This window comes from Macrobrachium nipponense, chromosome 20 (assembly GCF_015104395.2).
Source record: "Macrobrachium nipponense isolate FS-2020 chromosome 20, ASM1510439v2, whole genome shotgun sequence".
NCBI lineage: Eukaryota > Metazoa > Arthropoda > Malacostraca > Decapoda > Palaemonidae > Macrobrachium > Macrobrachium nipponense.
The window spans coordinates 1317466-1334347 of NC_061089.1; the positions used below are offsets into that span (position 1 = coordinate 1317466).

Genomic DNA, 16882 nt, shown 5'->3' on the forward strand with positions numbered 1-16882 from the left:
AATAATAAAGACAGTTAGGGGATGGGAAACACCAGGTTCTGATGGAAACACCGCAGAGATCATTTGAGCTGAAACCGAAATAAAACCATACATAGGTACCGAAGAAAGACAGCCCGATTGATGGTGAAAACGATAGTCATTGCCCTTGCCTCTGTCTTTTTCATTCTTAATAGGGTAGAGACACAAATTGATGAAAAGTTCTAGATGAACAAGCTGGTTTTAGAAAACACCTCGATTGCATATATCAATATTTAAATTAGGATACATTTTGCAGCATCGTGTGAAACTTACAAATCCCCGTCTGATGACTTTTGATGATTACAAGAAGGCGTGTGAAAGTGTCCATTACGGCATTCCTGTTAACTATGTTAAGCCAATTGAAATTATCCATGAACGAAGATGTCAAGCTCCTGATGATAGGGTCTTTTTCAAGTACATTCAGCTAAGTAGCTGAGGCTTTCAACTTGGCTGTTTGACCATCTAATAGGTTTCGTAACGGAAAAAGTGGTCATGGACGGAAGAGGCGTTTCAGTTTGGAATAAGCGTAATAGACTTATGCAAATGATACTGTTTTTATCACAAAATTCTATAAGGTTTACAGAGCTTCTTAACAATGTATAGTATATCTTATGAAACAGGGTTAAGATGAAATAAATAAGCAAAGCAGAAGTAATGAGGACTGAGCATCCACAGTGCGATGAAACAACATTAAATGGATAAAGGAATAAGATTTCAGGAAGATAAAGTAGAGGAAAGATATGAGTGGCGATGTGTAATGTGTATATATAATACTATATAAATAATATATATATATATATATATATATATATATATATTTAATATATATATTAGATATATATGAATGTATATTATATATAAATTATATATAGATATATACAATGTATATTATGTACTATATAATATATATATATATATATATATCTATATATATATATATATATATATAATATATATTTCAATATATATATAGATATATATGAAGGTATATTATATATAATAATAATAGATATATATATTATAAAAGTTAATTATTATGTAATATATATATAGATATATATTAGAATATATATATATTATATATTTATCATATATATATATATAATAGAAACCCACCAAAAATGACACTGTCGAAATCTTATAATTTTCACTGAATGCCAGTGCGCATGTGGCATGGCATTTATTGCTTTAAGACAACCCTTTTCTAGTTTCCTGTAAGTCTTCTCATCTTCAAGGGTAAAACTTTGAAAGAAAAGACGAGACTCACTGCAACGTTACGACGACCCATTTAGGTAACGCCGACAGCAGTTTCAGGGATAAGCTAATTAATTTTCTATAGACCATACGAGTTTACAATTGAACTACGCTTCTGGAAAATTCCCTCCCGGCACCATAGCGAGTGGCAGCGGCCTGATGCAAGTGAACTCTTCAGATACAAGGCCACAAATGGCCAATTTATATCGGCTTCACAATACCTAACCTTACCATATGCCATTTCATTCATGTGTAAATTATTCATGTATAAGATATGGTTACTTTAGTATTACTGAGCTGCCTTTAGATTGATATTTGAAATTTAAAGTAAAAAATATCTTGAGCAGATTTGACATATACATATATATATATATATATATATATATATATATATATATATATATATATATAGATATATATATAATATATTATATATATATATATATATATATATATAATGAGTTATTTAAAATGTAAGATGTATCGAGTGCAAATGTTCTGTTGCTTTTTCCGATGTGTTTGTACATTACAGAAGGTATCATGATTTTTTCATCTTTACTTGTTAGTTCAGTTTGATATTGGATTTGTGCTGTAGGTGTTTTAGACGATGGGAAATACGTATGGTTGTAGTTGACTTTCGTATTTCCTAGTTGGCTGGTCATCTGCAGAGGCTGAGTGAATGTTGAACTGATGAGCAGAGTCACTGGCACTCTGGAGACAGATCTTCATATTTCTACCACCGTGTGACTTCCTGTTATCAAATTGACGCCAGAAGTAATCACTTTTTCTCATTTGTATGTGATGATGATTGTTAATAGTTATATTGACAGTTTCATATTCTTTATCATCAGTTAATTTGAATTGAAATGGCGAATTCTGCCTGGCTGTTGAGAGAAAGTTATCATGCTGAAAGTAATAATGTTGAGGAGGAACAGAACGTGCAAGAAATTGAGCACACCAAAAGCTTTAACTTATACATAAAAGGTCACCTGTTATATACAACCTTAAATAAAAAAATTATGTTGAATAACAAGTGTTGTATTATTTCACATAATTTATCTAACCAACTAAAGAGGGTACTTAGATATTAAGGAAATTTTCAACTGAAATTTGAAACTACCAATAAATATGATTACATTGTTATTGAAAATTATGTAAAGGATTCAATTTGATCACAATACTTCATATTTCATGTGAAGTGTTGTAATTTTATTATTGCAATAAAAGCATTTTGCCACACGGTAAGAGAAGTGCGTAATCTCGTTACTAACTTTTATTTTTTTCATGAACATTTACTGTTTCTTTAGATTCAAAGATCAAAAATGCAAAAATAACATTGGCCTGCGTTTCAAAACATTTTTTTTTTTTACAAAGGTCAAGGGTTTTCCAGCTGATTTAAGACCTTTTTTGCAACTGAATTAAAAAATACAGTTCATTTTCCTGGGTCAGGTCTGGTTTCTAAAATATAGTCTATTTCAATTCCAGCATATTTTTTCCAAAATATTGCAATTATCCAAGTGTTTATGGGCGTTGTTTTTGCAAACCGGGTCGTGGGTAACGTTTAATAATTATTTTTCTTTCTTTTTTCAGGTCTAGATATGTATAAAATTGGATCAGAAGTGTAAAAACCATCCTAGTAGATTCTGTTACATCTGCGGACATGCGGTTCTTCCAGACTGTCAAGAAAAAATCACGGATTTTGTGAGGAAGGCATATCAAGCTTGCTTTGGAGTCAGACTAGGGGACCAGGATAGGCCATTCGCTCCCCATATCTGCTGGAAAACATGTGTGTAGGTGATTACATAATAAAAATATGGAATGTTACTCCATATATATAAAAAACTAAAACTAAAGAGGTCAACCAGATTGCTTGCAGGAATGTGATCAGACCAGAGACGCTAAGATGACGTATACAATAAAGTAGGCCATCACCTGTGGTCATTCATTTGTTTTGAAAACATTAGTCCAAGCTCCCTGCTTGAGACAACTACCGCGACCTATAATTCAAACAGCCTACGTGATTAGTAATGTGTCTCATTTTGTATGTATGTTCGTATGTTCGAGCTACTGTCTGCTTCCTTTATGACTTGTAACCGAGATGGTAGACAAGACAGAACAGAATTAGCCATCATCGTTGGCAGAAGCGATCAAGCCATCGTCATTAGAAGACCTGTACAATCCTACCTGATCTTCACCATGTTATCTCAGAGAATATAAGTATTTTTTATACTTCGTGTTTTCTACTAGAACCTCACATCATTGCCGAATCATCATGAGTTTAACACATCGTCGTCATAACCAAAGAAGATAATACTGACTTCGTAAGAAGACACTCCAATGAGTATGGAAGTGCATAACCAACCGACTTAGCGTAAGATTATAGCAAGTCTAACATTACCTCATAGGGCGCCTTATTATACAAGGCAACAGCCCTAATATTGGTGGCAGACTACAACAAGAACTCTACAACGTCTTCCAAAGAAAAACCAGAATAATGAATAATGTATCATCAGAAGTCAACGACGACGAAAGCAACAGATTCTTCAAGCAACTTAGTATCATCGTTTAGTGAGCGACTTCAGAAAACAACAAGAACTCTTCAATGTCTTCCGAAGAATAACGAATAATGTATCATCAGAAGTCAACGACGACGAAAGCAACAGATTCTTCAAGCAACTTAGTACCATCGTTTAGTGAGCGACTTCAAAAAACAACGAGAACTCTTCAACGTCTTCCGAAGAATAACGAATAATGTATCATCAGAAGTCAACGACGACGAAAGCAACAGATTCTTCAAGCAACTTAGTATCATCGTTGAGTGAGCGTTTCCGGCACTTCAAGAAACAAACCGAACGTGTCTGCAGCATCAGATCTTCAAGGGCTCGAATCATCCAAACAACGCGCACGGGGGAAACTGAAGCCAAAACCAGGCATCCACTAAACCGAAGGAGGGCCAAGGCCGTGTGTCGTTATAGGAACACCGTGACTTCCCACAAAATCAAGCTAAGTACAATCTTTTTATTCATTTGGAGTAACTTTAAGTGTTTCCTTTGCAGGTCGAATTTCGTTATTCCTGTGGCTGAAGTTACGAGACATTCTTAATCTTACTTTTTTACAGAAATTATCTACATCATTGGGATGTCGCTACTGCGAGTTTCTATCTGAGTTTCTGTTTCCAGAAGTTCTACTGAAATATCATAATCATATACTGAGTTTCTGTTTCCAGAAGTTCTACTGAAATATCATAATCATATACTGTGTTAATTTTATCATTTTGGGTGATTATTAATCCTTTACGTAACAAATCATATTAACAGTGAATATGCGTTTACGCAGTGGACGTCTGTATTTATACAGATGCATGGATAGGGTCATTAGGCACAGTAGTGATAAGAAAACACACAAAAACAAGTGGAACACCCGTACAAATCTAGATAAATTAGAGGTAACACTATTTCGGGTCAAACAATAAAAGCTCCTTTGCAAAGTCCTGATCGCAGTTTAGCCTTGAGTTTTTTTGAGTTATATGCTTAAAATATCGAACCTTAATGACTCAACTTAACTTTAAAAAATACGGCTGAGTTGCAAGGAATAACATGTCTATAAAAAACTTTCATTAGGCTAAATGCGCAGACCAGGATCCCTCACTATTTCAAATTTTAGCAAAGAATGAAGTAAACAACAGCAAGTAGAAACAGTTAATATTGAATGCAGTAGAGATAACTTGTTTTAATAGTAATCACTCAATTCTGTATAGTTCAAGTCATTCATACGTTCGTTGCTTTATACGTAACTAGCAGCAACATAATGCTAAAAACACACAATACGTTGCCGATGGTAATAAAGAGAAGAATCAAACAAATCATGGTTAAGCAAACTCGGTTACTGTGTCCTCTAGTCAACGGTCAGGGTCAGTTAAATCTGCCGAGTATAGCAAGCAAAGCACATTCCACATAAGCGACTTCAGCGGAGAAGAAAAACGATGTTGGATCACTTATACCATACCTTTTTTTTTCATGCCAATACCTTTTTGAATTAAAAAGGAATTTCCCTATGAATCACACGACCGTATCAAGTAATCAGAGCAGGTTCTCGTTTTTTTAATACATAAGTTATTATAAGTAGTGGTGGATTAAGCCCGACTGTACGCGCTGTAAAAATTAGAATACCTTGTTTTTATGCCTTTAGTCCACGTAATATCCTGTATTTACGGACTCACCATCTGTTTTTCGAATTTCCCTATTGAGACGAACTTCCCTATTGAGAAGTCCAGATAAGCGAGCGCTTACAGATACCTCTATAGTTATAAAAAACATTGATCTGTATCGAGCGTAATTGTAAGATATCCATCTAAGGGTATACAAAATATTATCTTACCTCCTGCAAAATAAGGTGTGTTTATCAAAGGAAAATTCTATAAACCTTCAAACATATTAAAATCCGTTTTGAACAAAAAGAGACAGTTAATCAAATAATAACTTATATAGAGGAACAAATCATTCGTCTCATAAATCGTGAAATTGTTCAACGACCCAACAGAATTCTCCCACAACCGCAGTCGCAGTTTGCACGCAAAATCTCGAGACGCATGCACCCTCGAATGTCTTAGTGCGTGTAAAAAGACTTTGCTGGGATCTGAAATTTTAATCCTTCCTGACACTCTGAAATATAACGATTTCTGCGAACAAAGCCCTAGACACAGTTGACTCGCAGCAACAAGTTAATCTAGTAATCCACAAAACCTGTACATATAAATATCGCATTTTTTTTTATTGTTGCTAATTTTTAATCACGCCCAATCAGTCGTAGATGAATCTCTCTTATACTCTATCTAAAGTAATATCCGTAAAGTCATTCAAGCAGAGGTGATTCAGCAGAAATTTTTTTTTTTATCTTTTATCTGAATACCAGGAAGTTTCTCCACTAGCGAGTGATCTCTGGGAGAAAAACGGATGTCATTGAAAACAAAATACGGTCTAAGGACAAACATAAAGCTATATACGTACCTTCGTATAGAACCCCAATGAAATTTTAAAATAGAGACAAATGACGAAGTTGAAAAATGTTAGTAATAGGAATCATTAGGAAATCAAATAAGCCCATATAATTTTTCCCTCAAACGTCATGCCATAAAAGATCGGACTTGGCGTATCTGCGTAGATTTCTGTTGCTTAAACAAGGAAACGACTCCCGATAGTTTCCAGTGCCATGTACCGACGACATCTTATCTCTGTTAGGTTAGAATAAATTTTTCACCAGCTTGGACTTACTTAAAGGCTTTTTTCCAGATACCATTACCTAAGTGATTGTACCTCATACACCGTTTTCAGCACACTCAGGGGACATTATCAATTTTTACTTATGCCTCCAGCTTACGTTGCGCCCCAATTACAATATAGTGTTTGGAGACTTTTAGGGGATACCCAACATGCCTATTGGTTGGTCTTGTAATCCTTTCTAATACCTTTGAAGTACATTCACATAAAGTAGAGCTAGTGCTACAGAGACAAAGACAAATAATCTCAGAGTAAAATATCTAAATGTGAGTTTTAAAAAACCGAACATGTTTATCTAGGTTTTATGTGTCTAGTCAAGGTCTTAAAAGTAGTCCATGGAAAGGTGTCGGCTATTCATAACTTCCGGTACCTATTAACGTAAAAGGGGGATACAGCACTTTTGCGCTGTAGTGGGTATTACAATCGTATGTAAATATGTAACTCTTCAATCATAGCAGCTCCTTTAACAGATCTTACGAAGAAGAGCGTAGATTTATTATGGTCTAAAAAGCATCAACAGGCGTTCGATATCTTAAAAGCGGAATAATGCAGCTCACCTAACTTAAAAATCCCTGATTTAAATAAGGATTTTTTTTTTTTATTGCAACAGACGCCCAGACCAAGGGGTAAGAGGGGTACTACTTCAGCAATATGATAAACAGTTCTTCCCTATAGCTTTTTATTCACGTAAACTAAAGCCCTCTGAAAGTAAATATGCAGTAATAGGCAAGGAAGGGCTAGGTATCGTTAACTCACTAATACATTTCAAGTTCATAATCTACGGCAAAGATGTTAAAATCCTTACTGACCATAAGTCACTTACCGAGTTTTTCAAAGGCCTTAATCACAGTCCCAAAGGAACTCGTTGGCAAATGATCATTCAGGTCTTTGGAGCCAAGTTAAGATATCTAACTGGGAAAGCAATTATCATAGCTGACGCATTATCCCGCAATCCCGCACCATACTGCAAAGAACCATTAATTGGACTAAAAGATATAGAAACATCCGTGCCTATTGTTAAAACCGTATCTAAACAAGAAAATTCCTTAACCCAAGAGATCGCGAGCATTGAATATCTGGGTTGGAGCGCCGAACTGTTACAAACTGAACAAAGCAAGAGTCAACAGCAATAAGCAAAACAATAAACACTTCGAACGGAAACAGGGTCAGCAGCTAAGCAAAACAATAAACACTTTGAACGGAAACAAGGGTCAGCAGCTAAGCAAGACAATAAACACTTCGAACAGAAACCCTAAAGCAAAAGTATATTTAAAGTATGTGTATCGGAATAATGTAATCAAATGTAATATTATATGTAGGTCCGTGACGAGGAAAACCCGAAGAACACAGCAGATGACTAACGACCAGGTAGTAATAATAATCTCTTCTATACCAATCGTCCTAAACTGGTTGCATTCCGTCATCCAGGGTTCTCTATTATGTCACAGAAAGCCAAATCACTGTTTTACTGGCCTACAATGCTTACAGATATAAAAAGCACATAACTAATTGTAACATGTGTCATGAAAACAAAGGATACACTTAAGACACCTGTCAGTTTAGGGGCCTATCCTGTGCCAAATCAATCCTTGAAAGAATATACGTAGAGTTATTAACAGAATTACGAGTCTGACAGAGGAAATAAATACTTCTTAGTGTTAATAGTTCCTTGACCCGTTATATAGAATTAATAGCACTAAAAACAAACACACCGCAATTGAGTGCGCTAGGAATATTTATGAGTGCTAAATCAGTAAACATGGAATTCAACACATAATAATCTGTGACTTGGGTGGCGTAAATCAATAATAATCTCCTTAACTCGTTGTGTGAATTCCTTTCCATTATGAAAACCATATTTTATCACCCAGAGTCAATAGGTTTGGTAGAACGGATAAATAAAAAAGTGTCAATGTCTTACGAGTTACAACTCGTGATATTGGATCCGAACTGGATTATAGCGGTTCTCGCGGTTTTAAATACCTTTGTCATTCATATCTTGTATCTATAGAAATGATACCGCAAGTAGCCTTATACGGTACGCCGCTAGGACACTTTTCCACATATTCAAGCCAACCATTAATTTATCAAATATAAAAAATAAATAAATAAATAAAATAAATAAATAAAATAAAATAAGTATGGATACAAGTGGAGCCAATATAATACATTCCGTAAGAAGTCGGAAGGGTTACAAATTATAAAATAAAAAAAAAAAGGAATCACGATAAAATTAATAAGCAAAACGTAACCATAGGTTAATTAAATATCCAAATATATATGCATAAAGATTTGGACTCTAACTTAACGCTTTAGTAATGACAAATAAGCTTAAAGTTCAAACACATATCAAAACCTACTGACATATTGTCTGTCCTGGTGATTTATATTCGTAGTCAATGAAAAAAAAAAATAAATAAATAAAATAAAATAAAATAAAATAGATTTTAAAGTCAGGAAGTCTAGAAGTGAAAATTTATATCTATGGAATAATCCTATATGGATCTTACAGGGCAAATAATATATATAGAATTTGTATGGAAACCTTTTTTCATTAGTTTGAATAAGGAATATCTAATTTAACATAATTACATTTATTTACAATCATGCAGATTTCCAACATGAAACTAATATATTGTTCAATTTTGATACTGTTTTTTTTTCAGACATTCTTCTCATGTGGGTGGAGAATTAAAACAAAAAAATATCATTTGAAAATACTAAAGTCGTATCTTTTACAGCAAGTAACGTAACTCTTAGCTGGCTGAGAGCAATCTCCTGCCACGGGACGACGTCATCAGTTCTGAAGGTGCATGACGCGTTTGCCGTATCAGCATTGTTCCTTTTAACCTCAATAAACCGCTAGCAATGCAGGTTGGCTGGAGAGAGGAATACTTAGCTCATGAACTTCACATGTGGTTCTTAGGTCACGATGACATACATAGCCATAACCTATTCTTATCCGCATTGCAATGCAAGCTTGGTTAAGGAACCGCAATCATTTTAAAATTAATGAACAAAATAAGCAAATAGAATTTCTATAACAACAAAATGAATTAATTTTTTCTGAACCTCATAGACAATTAGAGTCAATAAATCAGCTTATGATATTGGTAAACGGACATTTAGAAGTATCAGGTCATGTATATGAAAAATTTACTTGCAACATTAGCCTATTACAATTCAAGTAAATCACATTCATGGGAAAATGACACATTTTCTTGAAAACCCCAAAGTTTATATAAAAATTAGTTACATAGTGGGTTCTTTCGTTGCATCTCCTACCTATTAATAAAGTTTTAAAAATTAACCTCAGAGGATGCGCGCGAGAAATTTGAATATGAAACTTTTTGTTAGGGGCACATAGGATCGGATTTTATCACAACTTAATTTCAGTAAGCATAGAGAAATAAAGAATCATGATTAATATTCTCTTTGACTCTTATGTTGCCTGGCAATCTTACAAATAGCTCCGTTTTCCACTTCTTTGTCTAGTAACTTACTACCAGTAATATAGAATTTTCTTTGGGATTCGTATTGATATCTGTTTATTTTTTATAATTATGGATATTTTTACAAGTCATCATAGACCTGGATAGGTTCACTCATTGTCAATGCCATGGATAAAAAAGTTTGTACAGCTGACTCTTTTGAATTCCATAAAATATCAGCGAATTCATGTGGGTTAAGTCTGGTCTTAATGGCTCTCTCCCTCCCGTATTTGATGTTCTGAATTTATTTTGCCCTTGTGACAAGTATAATTTCACTTGCAGGCTGATTAATGGAACCTGGTTACAGTATCCTGCAGTACGAGAGTTTCACATCGCAACTTCAAAAAATCGTTCGTCGCTGCGGACAACTGCAGTCAAGTAACAACCGCCTACAATGTGAAAGGAATAAGCACCATCATAAGTGAACGAGCTTATTTCATGGACTTCTTCGACCGACACCCGTATCCCGTCGTTAATCTCGTTTTAATGCGGAATGCTCCGGCGGCTGTCGGAAATCTACTACAAAAGGGACATACCTCCGACAATTACGACCAGAAGGATATTCAACTCTACGTTGCTGGCGAAGGACTCGTGCTAGAGATGATTTTATTCATCGCGAACGTATTCGTGTGGCTTAGGATGCAGAGAACAAGTATGAGGCCGGAATAGAACGTTGGACCCCGCCAGGCAATTTTCCCCTTGTTTTAACCATTTGGAATTGGCCATTTCATTTGGCTATAGGTGGTTGTCTGGAACTGTGTAATGGACGAAAAGTTGTTCGAACGCTAGTTAAATGTGTAGTAGTATAACCTCGGTCATGTATCCTATATATAAAGTATCATGTATCCTATATATAAATGATCATAAATAACAGAATCTAAATATATCTTTGCGTGTACGCACTAGGAATCTATTTAAAGTACTCATATATTAATCATAATTATATGAATCCATATACATATGTATAAATAAATCAGGTAGCCTATAATCAATCTGTTACATTTTATCTTACCAATAACTGCAGATATATAACAGTTAGCATAAAAATCAACGAATCAATCAGCATAAACATTAATAATTTTTATCAATTCATATATGAAATTTTTATCAGTTAAAATATGATTTTTATCATGTTAATCCTTATTCTATGCAATTATCAAGAGTACATTAGTATTTTCTGTAGCATATGTATCTTAAAGAGATGAAGTGAAAAACTGTACCAGTATATATCACGTGATCACTATTACTTATGAATACTATCATATGCATATTATGTTTTATATCTTATTACTTGAATCTGTATTTGTGTACACCATGAATTTTTTTTACTTATAAGTATTTTCTATATATCTATATATATTCACATAGTGTCTGTATCACACTCCTATAAGTCAAATGCAAGTCAAGTTTGAGTAATATTCAGTAGTTGGTTTTGGTAGCTGACCGAGCTTTTATGTAAGTGATTACATAATATGGAATGTTACTCCATATATATAAAAAACTAAAACTAAAGAGGTCAACCAGATTGCTTGCAGGAATGTGATCAGACCAGAGACGCTAAGATGACGTATACAATAAAGTAGGCCGTCACCTGTGGTCATTCATTTGTTTTGAAAACATTAGTCCAAGCTCCCTGCTTGAGACAACTACCGCGACCTATAATTCAAACGGCCTACGTGATTAGTAATGTGTCTCATTTTGTATGTATGTTCGTATGTTCGAGCTACTGTCTGCTTCCTTTATGACTTGTAACCGAGATGGTAGACAAGACAGAACAGAATTAGCCATCATCGTTGGCAGAAGCGATCAAGCCATCGTCATTAGAAGACCTGTACAATCCTACCTGATCTTCACCATGTTATCTCAGAGAATATAAGTATTTTTTATACTTCGTGTTTTCTACTAGAACCTCACATCATTGCCGAATCATCATGAGTTTAACACATCGTCGTCATAACCAAAGAAGATAATACCGACTTCGTAAGTGATCTACAAACCCCAAGACACTCCAATGAGTATGGAAGTGCATAACCAACCGACTTAGCGTAAGATTATCGCAAGTCTAACATTACCTCATAGGGCGCCTTATTATACAAGGCAACAGCCCTAATATGTGTAGAGAACTTACGGGATTGGAGGAACAAGAAAAGGAAGAGTATGCCATTTGGTGTCCCAATGGTGTGGAGGGAAGGGAAAGATCACGTTACTGACTGCTACTTTTGCATGACAAATATAAAAGGCATCAATCGCAAGAACAAGCACCATGTTCAATACCCTGATGTTCCTTCTGCCATAAAGCCAGTCCCCCATGGGCCTGATCTTCCTGTTCCGGAGCCAAATGTCACCATGGAATATAGTCCTGATTCCAAATCTAGTGACATAACTGATGCATCTGAGTGTGGTGCATACAGGACACAAGAGGACGACCAACCGGTGCCTTTGACCCAAGCCGAACTCAATGACCTGACACGAGACCTGAACCTTTCCAAGGAGTATGCCTAGCTACTGGGTTCTGGTCTTCGAGAGAAACGTCTACTGGCACCAGGAACAACATTCTATTGGTATTGGGACCACGAGAGAGAATTTAGAAAATTCTTCACGTTTGATGAAGCATCTTCACTGGTATACTGTAACAATATTGCTGACCTGATTGAATTACTTGGTCTGAAGTATGATGCTATGGAATGGAGACTTTTCATTGACTCATCTAACAGAAGTCTCAAGGCAGTTCTTCTGAATAATGGAAATAAGTTTTCATCGATCCCTGTTGGGCACACAGTTGAAATGAAAGTCCCCACAAAAGCTTGGAACGTCTGTTGTCTGCTCTGAACTACCAGGAACATAAATGGTTGATCTGTGGAGATCTTAAAGTTGTTGAACTCATCCTAGGACTTCAAGGTGGTTACACAAAGTATCCATGCTTTTTGTGCTTATGGGATAGCCGTGCTGATGACCAACATTATGTCAGACAAGAGTGGCCATCAAGACAAGGATTAAAACCTGGGTCACATAACGTTCTGTCCCACCCTCTGGTTGAACTGAGCAAGATATTGCTTCCACCCCTTCACATCAAACTCTGTCTCATGAGGAATTTTGTAAAGGCATTGGACAGGGAAGGTAGAGGATTTGCTTTCCAACAAAAAAAGCATGGAGAAACTTAAGGCAAGTATATTTGATGGTCCTCAAATAAGGAAACTCATCAAGGATGCTAGTTTTGATGATGCACTGAATCCTGCTGAACTCTCTGCCTGGTTGTCCCTTAAGTCAGTCATTGCAAACTTAATTGGCAATTCCCAGTATCTGAAGGTGGTTGATGAGTTAATGGAGAATTTCTGCCAACTTGGTGCACACAGGTCAGTGAAAATGCCCTTCCTCCGGTCTCATCTGGACTATTTTTCAGAGAATTGTGGAGACTTCAGTGAAGAACAGGGTGAACGCTTTCACCAAGATATCAGTGTTATGGAGGAACGCTATCAAGGCCGATGGAAAGTCAACTTTCTGGCCGAATACTGCTGGTGCCTGAAGAGGGATGTGGAGTCTGCTCAGCACTAACGGAAGTCCCTGAAGAGCCAGACCATTCATTCATGAGTAGCTTCCTTAGTTCATTATACTCTTCTTGCTATCCATTCAAAATATTTTGTAAGGCTTCTGTGAATAAATCAGTCTAATATTTTCAATATTGTGTTTCATTCACCTACAATTAGATCAGAATTTAGGATATTTTTAATGTGCTAATATTTCATTAACTTGATCTGATGGAAAAATGAGCATGATTTTTGGATTCAGTGCAAAAAACTGGCCTAAATTCTGGCATTATATGTTAGATCTTGAAAATAGTGCAGATGGTTTTTTTATGACAAAACCCCAGAGTGAGAGAGCGGACTGTCATTAGTGCCTAAGCAAGTTGCGTTTTATTGAGACAAAGACAAAAATCTCACTGACTGGTAAAGCCCTGAAGCTAAGCGCTGGGCATCTCCATCCATTCAGCGTCAAAATAGTGACAAGAAGGGTTTGGTTAGCCGGCCAGTCAGACCCAAAAAGTAATGAGAAATTAATAGGTGAGGTTCCTCTGGAGGACATGAAAATACAGCAGACCTAACTTGGTAAACCTTTGCAAATGTGCATACGAGCGCCTCAGTGGCGTGGTCGGTATGGTGTTGGCGTACCACCTCATGGCCGCGAGTTCTATTCTCTGGCATTCCATTGAGTTGTGAGAGATGTGTATTTCTGGTGATAGAAGTTCACTCTCAACATGGTTCGGAAGTCACGCAAAGGCGTTGGTCCCGGTGCTGAATAACCACTGGTTCCATGCAACATAAAAACACCATACAAACAAACAAAATCTGCGTACAAAAGGTTACGGGAGGTAAAAAAAAAAAAAAAAAAAACTAGTCACACCTACATTCCCATATATTGCAAGCACAAGCAGGATCCAGACCACACCCTTCCACTGCTGAAAACAAAAAAATATCATGTCAAAGTATAATCTATGAGACCGTCATTTCTTCAGAATGGTTTCCCCTTAGCACTTGTAGTGATCTGTTACATAAGAAATTTGTTTTTAAAGATAATTGCGTACATAAATTTAGTTTTCAGAAAAGATGTTGGAAAAGTATCAATGAAATTGTATTTATTTATCATCTAACTTAAAAGCATGTTAACCCTTAAACGCCGAAGCGGTAAAAAAAAAATGTCTCCCGTGTGCCGGACGTTTCAGAGTGAGCGCGGAAGCGGAAAATTTTTTTTTTTTTCAAAAAATCACAGCGCACTTTGTTTTCAAGATTAAGAGTTAATTTTTGGCTCCTTTTTTTATCATTGCCTGAAGTTTAGTATGCAACCATCAGAAATGAAATAAATTATCATTATCATATATAAATAATGCGATATATGATAGCGAAAAAACGAAATTTCATATATAATTGTATTCAAATCGCGCTGTGCACAAAACGGTTAAAGGTAACAAGTTACTTTTTTTCGTTGTAATTTACACTAAATTGCGATCATTTTGGTATATAACACATTGTAAAACGATAAAAGCAACACAGAGAAAATATTATCACAAAATAATGCATGAATTCGTAACGCGCGGACGTAAACAAATATTTTTTTTCAAAAATTCACCATAAATCTACATATTGTCCTAGAGACTTCCAATTTCTTTCAAAATGAAGACAAATGATTGAATATTAATATACTGTAAGAATATTAGCTTACAAATGCAGTTTTTGACCATATCTGACGAGTTAAAGTTGACCGAATGTCGAATTTTTTTATATATATTTTTTTATATGCAATTATTTCGGAAATAAGAAAAGCTACAACCTTCAAATATTGTTCGTTTTATTCTACATGAAATTGCGCACATTTTCATATATAGAACTCTATGAAATGCCTAATATGAAACGGAGCAAATATTCCAAGAATGGGACTTACGCATTTCGGAGATTTGTGGCGGGGAATCCGCGCGCGGAGGGAAGGAAATTTTTTTTTTTAAATTCACCATAAATTTAAATATTGTACTAGAGACTTCGAATTTGTTTCACGATGAAGATAAATGACTGAATATTACTAGTCTGTAAGAGTTTTAGCTTACAATTGCGTTTTTCGACCATTTCGGTAGAGTCAAATTTGACCGAAGGTTGAAATTTTGGCACTTATCGTTATTTATATGAAAATATCTCAAAACTGATAAAAGCTACAATCATGAGTATTTTTTTGTTGTATTCTACATAAAAATGCGCACATTTTCATATATAATACTCCATGTAACGGCTAATTTAAAATGATAAAAAAATTATGTCACAGTGACGAAATAATTTCCGAGATGTGTCACAGATACTTTTTAGTGCGGCAAGAAAGAAATTCGCGCTTGCGCGCCTGCGTAACGATTGTAAACAAAACAACACCTTGATCCGTGAACTCCCAGCATCCCCCAAGGCGCGTGATTCAAGAGTTTTCGGCTGGTAGGCCTAAAAGTATTTTTCCACGAATTTTTAAAAAAACTTTTGTATGTCGACGTAAAATACGTCCAGTCGGCACCCGAGAGACAAAAAATGTCGATGTATGAAAACTACGTCAGGCGGCTTTAAGGTTAATAACGATTATCTAACATAGTTTATTTAATTTTTTTGCAGGATATTTTTTAACTGTTCGAATTAGCCAGAATTACATAACCTAGGCTGGATATATATATATATATATATATATATATATATATATATATATATATATATATATATATATATATATATACCACAGGAAAATGATAGTCAGAAATCCAAGCGCTTTCGTCTTTACTAAGACATTGTCAAGGAACATATGAAATACAATTGGAGAGGAAGGTCTCAGGTACACAACAAGATCAAGAATACCAGATGGTTAATTGTCAAAAGGGTAAAAATTAAAGAGATAATCCAGGATTATCGGATATCACACGGTCACAAACCTAAACATAGATTTAACCCTAACTGAAACTACAAAGTATCCGTACAGTCCAAAACATGTAAAAATTGAATATTAATTTTGTTGCTTATATTTATCTACAACTTTTTTCATCATGAAGGCATCCAGTTTAAATAAACCAAGACTTGAATTTAGAACATTTCCATTATTTGACTTGATGAAACAAGATTCAATGATATTCCTTTTAACTGTCATTACATGGGATTAAGGCTCTTGCTTGACTCCAGTTAATAGGATGATCTAAATCTCTCATATGTACGAATAATGCATTCGATATTTGCCCAGTTCTCACAGAATATTGGTGCTGTTTGAGACGTTGTGAAAGAGATTTACCGGTCTGTCTGTAATAGACTTTATCACACTTTTAGGAAGGAATTTCAT

The 16882-nt window shown here is 35.2% G+C and overlaps 1 protein-coding gene and 1 long non-coding RNA gene across 2 annotated transcripts in view; both read left to right on the forward strand.

The window, feature by feature from the left end:
* Nucleotides 1-3501, forward strand: part of LOC135221494 (uncharacterized) — an 83911-nt gene extending 80410 nt beyond the window's left edge. Inside the window, exon 7 of the mRNA XM_064259235.1 lies at nt 2863-3501. The gene's annotated coding sequence lies outside the window, so the exon portion shown is untranslated. The remainder of the gene's footprint in view (nt 1-2862) is intronic.
* Nucleotides 3502-3610: 109 nt separating this feature from the next.
* On the forward strand, nt 3611-11927 carry LOC135221531 (uncharacterized). The gene is made up of 2 exons (XR_010316008.1): nt 3611-9357; nt 10322-11927. It is a non-coding gene; the product is annotated as an uncharacterized LOC135221531 (long non-coding RNA).
* Nucleotides 11928-16882: the final 4955 nt, after the last annotated feature.